This window comes from Meles meles, chromosome 14 (genome assembly GCF_922984935.1).
Source record: "Meles meles chromosome 14, mMelMel3.1 paternal haplotype, whole genome shotgun sequence".
In the NCBI taxonomy this organism is placed as follows: domain Eukaryota; kingdom Metazoa; phylum Chordata; class Mammalia; order Carnivora; family Mustelidae; genus Meles; species Meles meles.
In genome coordinates this window covers 18,905,495-18,923,245 of record NC_060079.1, presented here as the reverse complement: position 1 = coordinate 18,923,245, position 17,751 = coordinate 18,905,495, and the positions used below count along the sequence as shown (strand labels likewise).

Genomic DNA, 17,751 nt, shown 5'->3' with positions numbered 1-17,751 from the left:
ACAGTCATTGCGTCCATTATTTTAAATGGAGGGTTTTCAGTGCTACATTTATGAGTTTCACTTTTTTTTTAAGCGGATAAACCTGGCCAACACCACAACCCTAAATTCTTTCAATAGAACAAGTACCATCCACTACAGACACGTCCTTCATAGAGAAAAATCTGGCTTCTTGATACTTTGGTCTGGCCAACAGACATCCCACCAGGTTTACAGTGAAAGATCAGGGTTCTCTGACAACAGCATGAGGAATATTTCCTATCCAGGAATGAGAGAATTCAGACAGGAGTTCACAGGTCTGGCAAGACATCACGTGGACGAGGCCAAACCAAACATCAAGTGGAAAACTCCACTCAGATGGTATTCCGTGGGTCCAGGCCCCCTGCAGCCAGCCCACATGTGCAACTGACACTACTTAGTAATGAAGCAGCAGCCAAACAGTACTGCACACACTGTACAGAGGAAGTGCCTAAGCCAGGTGGAGGGAAGGATGACAGGACCACTGGGACACTATCCCAGGTCTAATCAGAAAAATACACTCTGGGTTTTTTCAGGACCTCGTAATGCCAGAGGTATTTTGATCATGGAGTTGAGGAGATATTTTGAGCATAAATGGCTTTTGTGACCCATATGTCTAAATATTTTCCCTTTTATGCTAGGGAAAAAGAAACCTTGGCTCAAAGATCCACAAAGTGAAAAAAAAATGAAATAAAATATTACCTAAAGCACAAATGCATGCTACCACATTCTGCCATCTCCCTTCAACCTTCTTATTCTTTAACTGCAAAGTCAGTAGTTAGGAATAGTGTTGCTATACATTTTGCATAGTGACAAGTATACTTTTCATACCTAAAACTTAAATATTTATTCATAAAATTGTTACATCTACTTTTGGTGATTTATTTTAAACAACTTTAAAGGTGCTATATAAGCACTTCTTGAAATTGTGTCCCCATTAAGAAAGATTTCATAAAGAGAACAAATGGATTCAACATATCCATACCTGCACTTGCCACACATCCATATTACTTCTCTTCATTGCTATGAATAATTGAGGGTTGTCTTTGTATCTATTTTAAAAGTATGTGACATTTACCCTTTATATCTGAAACTGGAAAGCATGAAGATGATGTATGTGGCACATGCAAAGCAAAATATTCTCCCCCCCAAAGTAGGAAACCACTTTACTTACAATATATCGTAGCAGACTTCAAAGAACAGTTGAAGATGCCAGAAGATTCCTAAATGTGTAAAGAAAAAGTAATTTTTAAAATTCTGTGAACTTCAAAGATTGTACACATATGTAAAAGTTATATCACACGCACTAACATTTCTATGACTAATGGCAGTTATTAACATCCAATTTCCAAAACATATGTATACATTTCCTGACAGATAAATTCTTATAACTAGAACAGCATAGTTTTTCTAAATAAATATAATTCACTTTAATTTATGTAAAATGACATTTTATATACATCTCAAAATGTAAGGAAAGAGTAAAAAATTACTGCGAGCTGTTAACTCCAGCAAAGTTCAGTTATCCTCTGCTGTGCTTTCTCATGCTTTTTTGGAATTCAACACCACCTCATTTTGCAACCCTATTTTTTCAATCATATCAGTAAAAATTCAAAGATTCTAAGCATTCTCATAAGAGACAAAGAAGGATGAAAAACTGTTCCCCAGGTCAATTTACTTGCCAAGGAGCTAAGATTTCCCCCAGTATTCATTTTCCACTTAAAAGAGGGAGGTTAAAGAGGGCGGGAAAAGAGATAGGTTATTTGTTTCAATCCAGAACATTTTTGGCTGAAAAAATTTTTTTCTTCTTTTAAATAATATCTACAATTTCTATAGCTATTTATAATTTACAAAGTGCTGTCCCAAGCTATTTTGTTTAATCCTCACCAGAATATGTGTTCAGACTATATTTTGGAGATGCAGTAACTGCAGCCAGAACCTGAATCTATGCCCCAAATCTCAGTACAAAGCTTTTTCCTCCTGACCATAACTGCACTGAATATGTGAGAAAGTAAGAAATGAGGCTACTTAGAACTCCCTTCTCTTGGGTGAGAACCATAAAGAAGATTTATGATTTAAAATTAAGAGGGTTATCAGGGCATCTGGGTGGCTCAGTGGGTTAAAGCCTCTGCCTTCAGTTCAGGTCATGATCCCAGGGTCCTGGGCTCTCTTCTCATCAGGGAGCCTGCTTCCTCCTCTCTCTCTGCCTGCCTCTCAGCCTATTTGTGATCTCTGTCTGTCAAATAAATAAATGATTAAATCTTTAAAAAAAATAAAAATAAGAGAGTTACCAACAATAGCTAAACTATGGAAAGAGTCCAAGTGTCCACTAACTGATGAGTGGATAAAGCAGTGGCACACACACACTCACCCATGCACAATAGAATACTACTCAGCCATCAAAAAGAATGAAATCTTGGCATTGCAATGACAGGGATAGAGCTAGAGCGTGATATGCTATGTGAAAAGGTCAGCCAGAGAAAGACAAATACCATATTATTTCACTCATATGTGGAATTTAAGAAACAAAACAGAAGAACATATGGGAAGAGGGGAAAAGAGAAAGAGAGAGAGAGGGAAACAAACCCAGAAGACTCTTAACAATAGAGAATAAACTGAGTGTTGACAGAGGGAGGTGGGTGGGGGATTTAAATGGGTGATGGGTATTAAGGAGGGCACTAGTTATGATGAACACTAGCTATTATATGTAAGCTGATGAATCACTAAATTCTACTCTTGAAATCAATATTACACTATATGTTCACTAACTAGAATTTAAATAAAAATTCGAAAAAGAAAATAAGTAAATAATAAATAAATAAATAAAATGAAGAGACATACTAATGGAGCCTGAAAAGACACTTGGCAATTCTGACTAGACCTATGAAAAAATTTTTTGATAGAGAAAGGAAAGTTTAAACATGAAAGTGCTCATTTCAGCCTCCAAGGAATTCATTAAAAAATGAGAACCATTTTAGCATTCGTCTGATGAATGCTAAAGCAGAGGTTCTGACTGGTGTTACCAAAAAAAAAAAAAAAAAAAAAAAGAGAGAGAGAGAGAAAGAAAGTGTGTCTGGGATTAAAATACCACATTCATAGTCACAGTAAGGATAGATCTAGGTTGCTTGTAATTGTAAATCAATAATATCTCTACTGTAGTCAAGTAAAAAAGACCTTTTAAAAAGAATTTGAGTGTAAACATAAGATTGCTGAAGGTCATGGCAATTTGAAAGAGGTTTATGAGGAAAACTACATTATTCTCAAGCAAAGTAGGGAAATTCATGGTCTAAAAATTGTAACTGAAAAGAAAATTGTTAACAAACTTAAATTTATAATATCTTTTTTTAAAAAAGATGTTATTCATTTATCTGACAAAGAGTGAGAGAGCACAAGCAGAGGGAGCAACAGAGGGAGAGGGAGAAGCAGGGTCTCTGCTGAGCAGGGAGCCCAACTGATGCCAAGATCATGACTTGAATCAAAGGCAGACATTTAACCCACTGAGTCACCCAGGTGCCCAGATAATCTCTTTTAATTGTGCTACGTCGGTTGAAATTTTCGTTCCCTGTCCTTCTAGATTGAATGACTTGAACTCACAATTCCCTGCCCTTCTAGATTGAATGACTTGAACTTAAAATTCCTACAGCTTGTAGAAGCATTAAACATCCCTATGATCCCCTTCTACCTTTGTCTTCTACTTCTACATGTGCTGTCTTAGTGTTTCACTGTGTCAACAAAATGGTGAACTCATACATTTTACTGGTTTCAAAAAAATTAAAACAAATATTACCTTTTTCAAAATCATATTCACACTGATCATTATGAGAAATAGAGATTACAGGTTTCAAAAGATTCAAAGAGTATGGCAGAGCTCCAATTTTAAAATTCATTTTTCAGATACCATTTTTCTCAAAATTTCTCTAACAAGAGTTGAATTTGGAGGTCCTCACTTCATCCCTTCTCTAGCCAGCACTCATCTAGTCTCCCAACCTGCTAATTTCTCTTGCTTTTCACTGACCTCCTCTTTCTTCTCATTTTCTTCTCCCTCCATCTCAGGAAAGGCAAAATATGTCTTGTACTAAGTTTAACCATTTAGTGATTGTCTTTTGTTGTTGAGATGTGCCTGAGGTCTAATTATCCAAACCAAGAGATTACTCAAGCACTTTTCTCCCTCAGTACCTCTTAACTATAATAAAGGGGAAAAGAATGAAACAATAGTCATAAATGATCAAACAACTCTGGTCACCCATGGATTTGAAAAGAAACAGACATTTAAAACCAACTTAGATAACATATTATTTGTCCCATGTATTTCATACTCATAGTTGTTTTAAAAGCAAACTACTTATATGTATCCAGGTCACATGAATATGAAGGATTAGTGAACAAAATCCCTCATTCAGAACTATAAAGGGCATAGCATGTGGAATGATAGAGCATAGTTCAAATTCTGTTTCCCCCACTACCTTAGGCAAGTTACTCAACCTCTTGGCCTCAATTTCTTTGTATGCAAAATGAAATGATAGAGGTTATCACTTGTGTAAAATGAGTTAAAATATGCACAATCCTTAGAACATTGCCCAGCAAATGGTAAGTACTGAATAGTGTTGGCTCTTATTAGAATTACCTTCACTTACTCCAGAAGGCAGTAGTGTCTTTCTCACTTACGTCTCCTCTTAAGCACTTGCTAGTTTTACCACTTATTTGTCAATTACTAATGTGCAACTTTGAAGTGACTCATAAATCTATAATATAATAGAATACAACTTACAGGTATCTCTTAATTCAATGGTTCACATATGACTACCTGTTCTAGATTGTGATCTTATAGACATTGACTACATTTCGGCATCTTTGCATCTCCATAGTGCTCAGCAGAGTAACTTGCTCATAATAAGGACTTACTTAATATTTACTAGTTCAAACACCAGCTTTAAAAGCACCAATGGTGTGTCAATATATTTCTAAGTTGCGTTATGACATCATATTGGAGAATCACCTCAAAACCCTAATTATCAACTAGTATTTGCCTTCTCCTCCTTTTTCATTACTGTAGATACTCTGAGTTTTATTTATATGGGCTTTTCATTGTCCCTACTGAAATTCTAGGCTTAAAAAAAAGGGGGGGGGTTGCGGGGAGCTAAATAAATGTTAGACTCATGACATTGTATGTATATCCATGGTAAAGAACATATTTCTGTATTTTTTAATTTCTAGTAATTTTTTCTAGGATATTTCTAATGTAAAACCTGCAAGCAATTGTAAAAGAATAGTTTGAGCTAAAAGTTGGCACACTTAGGATGAGATTTTTATCTCTTGAGCTTTTCATTTTACTTGAAAATTACTTAATTCATATGTAGCTGAAGGTTGCGCAGTGTTAATTTGTACTGACAATTTTATCTATTTTTCATGGCAATAAGAAATTCAAGGATAGAAACTTCTTTCCAGACATTTAGGTCACTCTATCACTTCACAGCTCTGCTCATATATCTCATTCTTAACTCCCATGTGCATACACACCCCACCTTAAAACCAGTTCTCAGACTCACAAGAGACCAATTTCATGAATTAAATGAAGTCAGCCAAAGGGAAAAAGAAGAGGCAATTTTAGGTCTAATTCTTTTTGGATCACAAAATCTGAGGCTTGGGCTGCTTCCAAACACCTGCACCTAAATAGGAGAGAAAAGACATGTTTTGTGGCTCTCTAACCAACTACCATTTCATGAAATAAACATAATTTTCATAGGATAATTTTCATGGAAGTGCTCTTGGCTAAGAAATGGTACATAATATTACACATCTTTGTATCCATAAATAAAAATATACTTCAGGTTATAGAGATACAACTACAACTTGTCTTCAATAATAGTATTTAGATATCCAATAAATAGTATTTAAACATCCAATAGTATTTAGAGGAACAGTGAAAACAAATAACAAAAACAACACCATCTATGGTTAGCTAAAATGGAGCTCCTATGTTACCTCACCAGACCAGCATCCATCAACCCTCAATCCAGCACCCACTTCTCAGGTATCCATGTGCAGTATTATACATAGGAAGTTCCTTTTTTGTAAGTAGAATAGGATGGAACTTGTGGTTGAAGTCTAATACTAAGAAAGAAGAAGGATGGCAAAGATACTATCATGTTTGCTCTGAAAAGAACTTTTGTTCTATGTTTAAACCCCTATTATTAGTGGGGTGGGGTCCAAAAATGGTTAAACTCTTTTGTATAAAAGAGTCTTTAAATTATTGGACCCAAGAAGAGGTTCTTTGAGACTTCAATTTTTTAAATGCTGAGACATAAAATTGAAGAGGTCATTCTTCCCAGTACTGCCCAAAACCTTACAATATTCTGGCAGCTGAAGGGCTATAGCTTAAGAACCACTGCAGATATTTTTCTTAGATACATTCATCATGTAAACTGGCAAGTGAGCCTTCTCAGGCAGTAATTCTATATACTTTTGAGCTAGAACATAAGAATACAAAGACTGTCACCAAGTGACAAATACATCTAGAATATGGACATTTTGAGCACCAGCTTAGAAATGTATGGAGATAACTGAGCAATGTATTGAGAGTGATAGATCGAGATCCTGCTATCATACAGATAGAGGCTAGCACATCAGCAGTTTGGGGGTCAAATGTATACTGGAGTTTTAGAAAGCTAATAAATGAAATCAATTTTTCCCTTCCAACTTCAGTAATGATCATGTGATAGAAGGAAGGAAGAAAACAAAACACCAATTTTATTGGGAGATGCAGTTTGGGTATTCAGTAATCATGAGTTTCCTAATACTAGATCCCCAAATTAAGTAGAGTTACCATCCTGGCATAGGACATGCTAAAGCCTGCAGACCTCCCCAGCAGAGGCAGAGTCTGGAATGGAAGGTCATAGCAGAATGTATGCTTTCTGCAGGCAAATTGTTAAGTGCTGGGGGGGGGGGGGGGGGTGGAGTGAATTAGGTTAGACATGCAAAATTCTCCTTTCCAAACTTGACAATCTTTCCAAGCTTACCAATCTCCTTACCTTAGGAGCACTGAGGATGAGGGTAGGATAAAACACCAGTTTTATTCTCATGGAACTCCTTCTATATAGAAATATGAAGCCTGTGGATATGAGGTTCCTCCAACATCAGCAAGGTACAAGGATCCTGACCCTTGGCCACTCAGGTAGCAGAGTATATATGGAACAACCTACCATGATCCAGGCACTTGTCAACAACAGCAGTTAGATACCAACAAATATTTATCTTCCTAACCATAAAACTTAGCATATATTGGGCATATGCTCATTTCTACTCTTCTTCCTTTTCTAAAGGGCTGGAGAAAGAAGTATGCTTCCTAAACATAACTGATGGCAAGTAAGGTCATTTTGTAACCCTGTGATTACAAAGGTGATTCAGAATAAGATTTCCACTGCTATTTAGATGATCCATGGAGGTGAGGATGGATGACCAATAGAGATTGGATTCAAATTCCAAATAACTTTTATAAAGTGCCCACTCTGTGCCAGGAAAGAGCTAATACATTCACAAACAATTTCATTTAATATAATTTAGTATTTAACTACATTGTAAGAAGAAAAATTAAGGCTCAGAACGTTAAGAAATTTGTTTAAGGAGTCATAAGAAGGAGAGGTAGAATGATATTTTGACCCAAGTCTGACTGACTTATTTCATTCTGCTACTCAGCAGCCATTGTTAGTGTATAGATACCAAGGTAATCATAGCTTTTAAAAAAATGAATTTTGTAAACAAAAGTAAAAAAAAAAACCTATGGGACTGTCAATCATACTAAATAAAATAAAATGATTTATTTGACATCGTAACAGCTCTTCTAAAATAAATTTTAAAGGATTTGTTTAAACTTCAAGGCAACTTTTCAGGGAAAAATTTAAAGGACTAACACCTATATAACTAGTTTATCACTATCTGCTCTTTGTTCACCCTTAAAATCATTGTGTATATGTCCTTCATCAAGCTCAAACATGGGACTTCTACCAAAATTAGAGAAATTTTCCTTTGACACTGCACAGATCAGGATAACACAGTGATAATCACTCCCTTGCAGGCATTGCACATGAGGCATTTTAAATGCTGTGGGAGATAATCTATGGATTCAACCCAACATAAAAGCTGAAGTAAAAGAAAGCAGCCCTCTTCTTTTGTGAAATGATAGCTCAGAGAAGCAGTACACGGTGTCCTGAAGGTATATCAGGAACCATAAGGCTTAGCCTGTGTTTTGATTGTTCCCAGAGGCTCTCTTGGCTTTTCTGGCACACTTCTTTTCAGATTTATTTTCCACCACACCACTTCCTGGAGTGATTAGGAACAAATACCAATGCCAAGCAAGTCTAAATATGCCTGAGATCCTCTTAAAGAGCTTGGCACTTCCTGCTGCTTTCATTGGCAATTCCACGATGTGGTTACCTAGAGAAGTTTTAATTCAAACTCAGCTAATGCAATAATTTGGCATTTGGATTGGTTCACTTTTGAAAGTATTTCTAGACTTCTATTTGGAAAGAATAAATTATATCCTAGGTTAAGAGACAGAGTGATTTTATATAGACTTAACTGGCCTTAAACATACTGTAATAAGCAATGATCTAGGGTATGACTTACGAGACATCACAGAAATCTAAATTATCTCAATGTGTTTTCCTCCTCTTACTTTCCTTGGTACTTCCCACCTTTTTATTCACCTTACTTTATATATTCACCATTTGAGTCCCTCATTTGAGTTGGAAAACTAAATTATCTCTTAAAGGCTGGTAAAATGCATGTTATGTAGGGAAAGTAAATCAGAGAACTGTGGTATTGAAAGGGGGTTCCATCTCCCACTGAAGAATCAGGAAGAACTGCTTTATGAGGCTGGCCATTTTTCATCTTTAGGAGCAAAAATTGAAGAAAAGCTATATATATTGCACTGAAGTAAAGATAGATCATCTCATGCCTATTACCTTGTAAACTTGCCAAGAGAAAGTCCAGTTTCAAACTTGAAGTAAGTTATCATAGAGTTCAGAGTAATTCCTGGAAATGGTCAGTTCAATAATATGTAAACAATATATAAACTGGCGGGGGGGGGGCATCTTTCTTTCCCTATATCATTATCTGAAAGATGTGATAACTCTAAAAAGAACACATTCAGACTATGAAAAAAAAAATTGGGGGCACCTGGGTGGCTCAGTTGGTTGAGCAACTGCCTTCAGCTGAGGTCATGATCCTGGAACCCCGGGATTGAGTCCCACATTGGGCTCCCTGCTCAGCATGGGGGAGGGTCCGCTTCTTCCTCTGACCTTCCCCTCTCATGCTTGTTAGCTCTCATTCTCTCTCTCTCTCAAATAAATAAAATCATTTTTTAATATTTAATTAATTTATTTTTTTTTCAACGTAACAGTATTCATTGTTTTTGCACAACACCCAGTGCTCTATGAAATACGTGCCCTCTCTATTACCCACCACCTGGTTCCCCCAACCTCCCACCCCGCCCCTTCAAAACCCTCAGGTTGTTTTTCAGAGTCCATAGTCTCTTATGGTTCGCCTCCCTTTCCAATTTCCCTCAACTTCCTTCTCCTCTCCATCTCCCAATGTCCTCCATGTCATTTGTCAAGCAGTCAGAGCAGCAGGCGGGGGTGGGGGGGGGGGTGGAAAGCAGGCTCCCCGCCAAGTGGAGAGCCCGCCAAGCAGAGAGCCCGATGTGAGGCTCAATCCCAGGACTTTGAGATCATGACCTAAGCCCAAGGCAGAGGCTTTACCCACTGAGACACCCAGGCACCCCTTCTATTCTTACTGCTTTCAGGGAGGAACAGATTTTTTTGAGACTCTTACTTGGCCATTTTGGGAGTACTGTTCATCAGATTTTTTAAAAAAGATTTTATTTATTCTCCACAATAAATGCTTGTGATCTCTCTCTCTCTGTGTGTCAAATAAATAAATAAAATCTTCTAAAAAAAGAATAGAATTTTTTTAAATCAACATTTTCAGAACTCTAGAAATTAACTGGAAGCTTGCAACAATATTAGGAGAATTTATTCAGGGGAGAAGATGAATATTCAGGGAAAAGGAAGAAAGCACAGCAAGCATTATAACATTTTAACTCACCCTATTCTTATTCTTCTCTCTCCAGTTTCCCAGTAACCATGAAAATCAACAGCCTCACAATATAAGGTAGCTGCAAAAACCATAAATTTAGCAGCCATTGGAGAGGGAAGTATAGGTTTGGAGCTCCTAAAATATCCCAATTCCCAGAAATTTGTCATGATTGGACTTGTCTGGTAGCTCCCTAGAAGCCCTCACTTGCAGGATTCATCTCTATGTGACATAACTGAGAGCTTTGTTCACTGCAAACAGGCTTCCTCCGGGGACTTTACTGACAACAATCACAAACAATTGTCTAACATCACAGCTGAATAAGGTGGAAATAACTGTTGAGGCAACAAAGAGGCTGACCAAAAAAAAAAAAAAAAATCAAAAGGAAAAGTTGAGGAATGCGATATCTATAGTAGGCTGTGAAAAGCTGCAAAGTTATCTGGGAATTTAGAAGGCCATGTGAAGTGCAGATGTACTGTCTATGTTTTTTTATTTCATATATATCATGATGTTTTGATATGTTAAGAATATTTCTGGCTTACAAGTCAGGAAATAATAGATGTTGGCAAGGTTGCGGAGAAAGGGGAACCCTCTTACGCTGTTGGTGGGAATGCAAGCTTGTGCAGGCACTCTGGAAAACAGTATGTACGTTCCTCAAAAAGTTGAAAATAGAGCTACCCTATGACCCAGCAATCGCACTACTGGGTATTTACCCTAAAAATACAAATGTAGTGATCCAAAGGGGCACTTGCGCCCAAATGTTTATAGCAGCAATGTTCACAATAGCCAAACTATGGAAGGAACCTAGATGTCCATCAACAGATGAATGGATAAAGAAGATGTGGTATACATATACAATGGAATACTATGCAGCCATCAAAAGAACTGAAATATTGCCATTAGCAACAAGGTGGATGGAACTAGAGGGTATTATGCAAAGTGAAATAAGTCAATAAGAGAAAGACAATTATCATATGATCTCTCTGATAGGAGGAATTTGAGAGGCAGGGCAGGGGGCTCTTAGGGGTAGGGAAGGAAAAAGTGAAACAAGATGGGATTGGGAGGGAGACAAACCATAAGGGACTCTCAAACTCACAAAACAAACTGAGAGTTGCTGGAAGTTGGGTGGTTAGGGATAGGGTGGCTGAGTTATGGATATTGGGAAGGGTATGTGCTATGGTGAGTGTTGTGAAATGTGTAAGCCTGATGATTCACAGACCTGTACCCCTGGGGCAAATAATATATTATATGTTAATAAAAATTTAAAAAATATATAAAAAAACTAAACTCAAACCAAGCAAAAGGCAGGAAATAATAAAGATAAGAATGGAAATAAATGAAATAGAAGATAAAGAAATAATAGCTAAAATCATCAAAATGAAAAAAAAAGCTATGTATAACATTTCTAATTAGATGGCTCAGACAGTGGGAATAACTACCCAGAGTGTACACAGGAGCAGAGTAAAAAAATGCTACCTGGTAACTCCCCAGAGTAATGGTGGAGAAGAACATAGGGGAGGAGGACACCATCATCATACTAAAATATCCCTAACAGTAAATTTGGCACATTTTCCTACAGATGTTCCAGTTTCCCCCAACTTTAATAGGAGAGAGTTGACATTTAGAAAGTCATTTCACTCATGCAGTGTCAGAGTCCAATTGCAACAATGCATCAAAGTCTAATTTAATACAGATGAGTATTTAAAGTACCAGAAAGATCCACAGAGAAATGTCCACTTGCAGTATTTAGCAGTACAGCAACCAGACGTTTATCTGTAAGATCAGGTGATAGCTTACAAATCCAATAATAGTTCACCAAATTCAGATTGGTGGCAACTGTTTATGACAGGCAAATCAATGAATTTGGTGAAGCAGGAGTCATACAGGCTACCCTGAGAAAGAGAGAGAGAGAAGAGAGGTTATGTATCCATCTCCTTCCCTTCCCTGGGATATTTTGGATCCTAAAGAATTAACATCCTACCAGCTGAGAGGACTTCTCCCTATCAACTCTGATGTAGGCAATCTGCTCTTTACCAAGCAAGGATGGTGCTCTTGATCCAACCCTTAGGGCAGTGAATCCAGATCTTCTGGATTGGATTCTCTCTTGGTTCGGTAACAATTTCTATTTTATAAACTGTTTTTCATCTCATGGGGCTACCTGGAGCCAAGAGCAGGGGCACTTTAAAGAAAATATTGTCAAGACTTCATTATTTTTTAGGTATGTAGGAAACAAACAAACAAACAAAAACATTCTCTGCACCTGAGAAATAAATGAATAAGGTTCCTGACTTCCACCCCTTGCTGTTTAATAGCCATCCTGATCTTTCAAGAAAGAATTGAAGGAGGTGGGAGCCCTTAGAGGGTCCCAATGGAGACTGAGTTATCAAATTATAAAATACAAGTGTACATTGAATAAAGAGGGTGCACAGCCTGTTTAAACATGCAATGCTTGCCTGAGTTAGATAATCCTGGCAGGGGCTATCTAGTCCCTATCCATCAGCCACTTAAGCCTGTCTGTTAATTATCTATTATAATGCTCAACCACCTTTATAGCTTGGGAGTTTTATGCAGCATAAAGAGTCCATCATATGCCCCACTGTTGGCACTGATATGTACCTTGGGCCAAATTCCAGGACCATTATAAAAAGCAATGTTCTCAAGGTACCCAAACAGAAACAATATGTAGCCTTACAAGACCAGATAGTGTGACCTGAGTCAGTGGAACATACTGAAATGGTTAGGCCAACCACCTAAAAAGTGTCAAATGCAGTCAGATTCAGGCAGAATCCTTTGGACTGGATAAGAGGCCCAACATGATCTAGAGATATGTCATCATGACCTCTTGTGGGCTGTGTGAGAGCTTCAATAGTCAACTAGACCCTCCAAATACTAGGCCCCTTTTGTATTTGTCAGGGCAGAGATGGCCAAAGCTGTCTCCTCTGGAATGAAGTATGGTACCCCTTCCCAGATCATCCTCAGGAATTTTACTTGAGTATACTAGGTCCTTGTACTTTTTCAGTGTTAACGGCTCAGCTATGTTGTGCATGTGTCTCAGTGTGATCTCAGGGTATCCAGTACCCTTGTCTGGACCCATCGGGAGGCCAATATAGTGGAAGTTCGGTGCTCCCTCAGGGAGTGGGACTTTTTCCATATCACAGCATACCTGTTCATTGAGGTAGCCAAGGAATTTAAGAGCCTTGTGGAAGGACATTAAAGGTATATTATAACCCTTCCAATAAAAGCAAATTGATCTAGATGGAAAGTGAGAAATGCATTTTAGATATCAGCTATATACCAAGTTCCCTTGACTTGAGCAATAGCCCACAGGGAGTCACAATACCAGCTCACCAGTGCCAAGGGCAGTGCTATAGTATCGAGCCCCCTCAGTGATGATTCTCTAGCTCCCAAGGTCTTACACACAGCCCAGATGGGACTTTAAATGGAGAAATGGTTTCACTTAGGCTATCTTAAGCATGGCGACAGGGTCATTATTTCTTCTTCTCCCCCTGGCAGCTGATATTGTTTTGGGGAGACAATGGCATCAGGCGCTGGTAGTCAGGTGGGTATAGGATCTTCTACATGCCCCATAAGATAGCCCTAATTGAAGTAATTCCCATTAGAGGTTGGAGGTGAAGGTGAACCTGAATGCACATAAATAATACATATAAACCAATAATACATTAGGTAGTATAAGCCATAACAATGGAGATTTATAGGGACCCAAAAGGAACCATACATAGTCAAGCCCTGGGCAAAGGTCTCAGTGAGACTAAAACCGTAAACTATTACCTGTTTCACATCATCCTGGTACCAAGGATTGTGGGGATCACAGTCACCTGTGAATCAGCATCTGAAAGGCCCAAGAAGTTCAATTCCCCACATCCCCAATGTCCCCTGGAGGGGCTGAAGGACCTCAACCTAACCCCTACTCCTGCTCATTTGTAAAGCTAAGAGTTCTGAGTAAAGGTTTTTGGAGCTGTCCTATTCCTCTCAGACTCAGTGGAAGAGAAGGAGGGACTGGCTCCCTGTGTTAGTCACAGAGACATCCTCATGTGAACCCTAACAGACTGCCTATAAGGATGCCCATGGCTCAGTACCTGATCATGAGTTCCTTGGAAGGGCAATCAACCCCTTCTTTCGAGTCCCGTTATAGAGTAATCACATCCAGAGATCTTTTGCAGAAGGCCCTTGTCCAAGTTGCTCAGGAAAGGATGCCCAGTTATGACTCCTTCCTTGCTTTTTCTGCTGCCCATGTGCAGACAGTGATGGAGCAACACTTCCTAGCAGAGGAAGTCAGAAAAAGAGCAGGAAGAAAAAGCAGGTAGAAAGAAAAGCATAGACAGAGAAACTGAGACCAGATGATAGACCCTAGAAGAGAGGTCTCACTGCCCTTTTCTGGGAGCTGACAATGGGATTGCTATTGAGTGAGCTGGGCTGATCTGGACAACAGTCCCTGCTCCCCACAAGGCTGGATAAGAGACTATGAGACTTCTCATACTTTCCCACACATCTTCACCATAAAATCCTGCTAACTAAAGGAACCAATGATGTTTGCCTTCTTCACAACTAACACTGGGAAGCATAAATACTTCGACAATCTAGAGTTTGGAAAGAGTGTGCTGATGAGAGGTCAGTTCCTGCATAGTTTTGTATGCAAAGCTCATAAACTGGAACTTGACCCTGTGGGAGACAGGAAGTCACAAAAGAGTTTTATGCCAGAATGACATAAACAGATTAATGTTTAGAAAAATCATTTTGTGAACTATGGAGAATAGGCTGGAGAACTAAAACTAAATGAAAGAAGAGAACATTAGAACATGTTAATTTTTAGCACTTGGTGTCCCTCTGTGACTTCATTTTTTTCTGCTCTTTTCTCAATAAGTTTGTATCTGCCAAAAGTAAACTGGGTACTAATAGTTACAGTAAATGTGAGCAGCTATGGTCAGCTTGATAAATCCAAATAAGGAATCAAATTCTCAATTGTAGGACTTCTCCTATCACTTCTCTTGACCTAAACAGAGAAAGTCAGACTATGCATGAATAAATATTATAAAAGTGAGAAGCATTTAAGTCAAAAACTTAAACCAAAGCAGTATAAGTCACAAAAAAGTTGCAATTATGGCATAGGAAAAACTCTGGAAACAACGTTCCCAGTGATACAGTAATAACCTATTCACTTGCTCCCTCCTTTAATGTAGTATGCAGAAAGGTATCATTAGTACAATGGTCCCCAAGGACAAATATTTCTAGTTTCCTAAGTTATATAATGACTGAGTTTAAATACATCGGAGGATCTTTAATTTAGTTATGTTTAAGATTTACCTTTCATCTCCACCAACAGTTCTAGTTTATAAGTTCATACTCTTTGGGTTGCAAATCGTTGGTAGAAGTTTTAAGAAAGATATTCAAATGTTTAATCTAAACAGCCATGCCCTAGAAAGAAGCCAAATAAAATAAGCCAGGGAATTTTCTGATTAAAAGACTTCAAAGAAATTACAACCAGCTGTATTCCTTCCATCATCAATTTATTTCCTCTGAAAACTGAATAAGAGGAAAGAGTCTGTGGTAGAACAGACTGGTTTAGATATATGTCAGGAATCACTGATAGTAAGACTTCCTAAAGAAAAAAAAAATAGTCGACTGAAAGGCAGAGAGAAAGAGAACATTTGTAAAACACTTTTAAAAAATGGTCACTTATAAGTATATTATCTCTCTTAGAATTTTAGAGACCCCATAAATATTTCCCCCTTTCCTGGCCAAGGATCAGAACTCATTAAAAAGCAAATAGTTAAGGGATGCCTGAGTCGCTCAGTCAGTCAAGCGTCTGCCTGTGGGTCAGGTCATGATCTCAGGGTCCTGGGATCCAGCCCTGCATTTATTTCCCTGCTCAGTAGGGAGTCTGCTTCTCCCTCTCCCTCTGCCTCCCCACCTCTCGTGCACTCTCTCTCAATTAAATAAAATCTTAAAAAAAAAAAAAAAGAAAGAAAGAAAAAGAAAAGCAAACAGTGAAGACAGAAAGAGATTGAATTATCACCTCATTACTGACAAAGGCTATGCGAGAGGACATGGCTAGGTATTGTTGAACCATAGAATTAGTCAGATTGACCCACAGTCAAAGGAGTGGGATTGGACAGAAGGATGGCTTGACTTAAGCATGCCCAGTTCCTCTCTTCAATTTACCCATCATAAACCACTCCTTCCCGAGAAAGGTGCTTAGGGCAGGAGAAGCCTGATGCTAATAAAGCTCCTTTCATTGGAAGGATTTCTTAGAGGAAGGAGCAAGTATGCTCCTGCCTTCCAACCCCAACACTCCCCAACACATAATCATAATCAGTGTTGTAAGTAGACACTTAGAAAACTTCAGGTTACTTATTCAAGAGCTATAAACCTCAGCTGTTAGAATCAAGATTTCAATCCCAAACCATCTGACTAAACTTATTTTCTACCATCAAGGTATGTTCCAGTGTTGGGGAGGAAAAACTTCGTTTTTAGACCTGTTAGGGTCTTTAGCTGGGCCTTAGAATTAAACAGAAGAAAAACATACAAAAACATACAAATTTTACTTAGTAGTTTTTGTATGTATATGAGAGTCTTTACAAGAAAAATAAAGATCCAAAGAAGTGGCTAGGCCTAAGTGCTTATATACCAGATAGAACAAAGAGTGGCACTTGTAGAAAATTAACTAAAATATATGGGAAGACTGGAGGAAAATAAGAGTTATTTTAACAAGGTCTGTTTGTACAAATTCCTCTTCATCTAGATTCCTATCTCTAATGGTAAAAATGTCTCTTTCCTACTGGGAGGGCATCTTTCACATGGGAATTTCATTTCCTGTTTTCAGGAAGGAAAGGGGAGGTCAGAACATCCTTCTTTAACTAGATTTTCAAGTGATTTTAGCTAGAATAATCAGTATGCCAAGTGGCATATTCTGGGATGGCATGTCTTGAATTTCTTCACCATATTTTTCTTAGAGTATGGTAGAATAAGGACTATTTGGACTTCTTTGATAATACCCTATTAAGAGATATAAAGGAGTTTAAGATTCTGTATAACTTTCTATCAACCAGTTATAACAAAACAAAAATATTTAACCTATTTTTACATATAAAACCTCAGTTGTAGTCCATATATTCATTATTTGGGGGTAATGGGCAAGGCAACCTTCCCCTTAATGGATTTTGAAACTTTGCCCTCAGATCCAGGGAATGAGAACCAGATATTGTGTTTCTAAAGAGGAATTCTCTCTACCTAAGAAGAGGGAAAGTCAGGTTTTCTATTGAAATTATTTTAGGAAGAATTTTAAATGGGAGATCACAGACATTCCAGACCAAATATCCAGGTCAGTGAAAAGAAAAGAAATAGGGAAACAAACCCATGAAGAAAGCAGAAGTGAGGATTGCTTAGAAAGGAATGGAAGAAAGGTAGGAGGAAGAAGGAATCTAAGTGCCAGCGGCCTGCAAGCCAAGAGAGTTCCAAGAACGGGATGTTGCCTTAGGAGGTAATGGCAAGTGACCAATACGAATTGCTGCTGTGGCAACTGTTCAGCTGTTTAAAGGTCCTACTGTAGCACAGTCCTAGCTAGTTAGCCAATGTCACCTTTTGAGTAAGAACTTCTCCTTATTCACAAAGTAATTTACCCAGTTACTG

General features: G+C 38.0%; 1 long non-coding RNA gene across 1 annotated transcript in view; it reads right to left on the bottom strand.

The window, feature by feature from the left end:
* Positions 1-1,188: 1,188 nt before the first annotated feature.
* Positions 1,189-17,751, bottom strand: part of LOC123925112 — a 250,482-nt gene continuing 233,919 nt past the window's right edge. The window contains exon 3 of the long non-coding RNA XR_006814915.1: positions 1,189-1,238. This is a non-coding gene — a long non-coding RNA (uncharacterized LOC123925112). The remainder of the gene's footprint in view (positions 1,239-17,751) is intronic.